Genomic DNA, 658 nt, shown 5'->3' with positions numbered 1-658 from the left:
CTGGTCCCAATGTAGATAAATTTCCTGACAGTTTTGTCATTTGTCTCTTTAGTGTATGGATCATTTTCTCGAACCTCCATGTTGAATGCAATCTCCATTTCATCTGTAGGTGTTTGCTGCTCCATTGTCACTTTGGACACTCAGGAAGTCCAAATTTGGAGGTAATCTCCTTCAAGAGAATTTTTCACTATTTCTGTATTTCTTAGTTCTGGTGTAGGAAGACCCCTACCCAACCAGAAAAGGTGTCTATAAAAAAAACAAAAAAAACAAAAAAAAAACCACCCAGGAAATATTTAATTCCCCTTCTTGGGGACATCTGCATGAAATCAACCTGTTAATTTTAGGGGGTTTTTACCCTGATATTCATGCAGGACAGCCTGTCTTGGGATTGTTATTGAGGCAGGTAACAGTCACAGCTAACCTCCTGAATGATTTTTTGTTTTTTGTTTTTTAATTTCTTGCCCTAGAACCAGGGCCTAATGAACAAGCCAGAGGCCTCTTTCCTGTAGTGGGTCATTTCATGGTCTCATTTAAAAATAGCAGGTACTAGTTTTCACAAGATGAGAACCATTCTATTAAAAAGCCATTTACTTTTTAGCTTCTAACTTCTCAGAACCAGAACAATTCTATTGTCATCTACTTTTCATCCTTTAACCCC

Source organism: Chrysochloris asiatica, unplaced genomic scaffold (genome assembly GCF_000296735.1).
Source record: "Chrysochloris asiatica unplaced genomic scaffold, ChrAsi1.0 scaffold00003, whole genome shotgun sequence".
NCBI classification, from domain to species: domain Eukaryota; kingdom Metazoa; phylum Chordata; class Mammalia; order Afrosoricida; family Chrysochloridae; genus Chrysochloris; species Chrysochloris asiatica.
Note: the sequence above shows the minus strand (reverse complement) of the source record.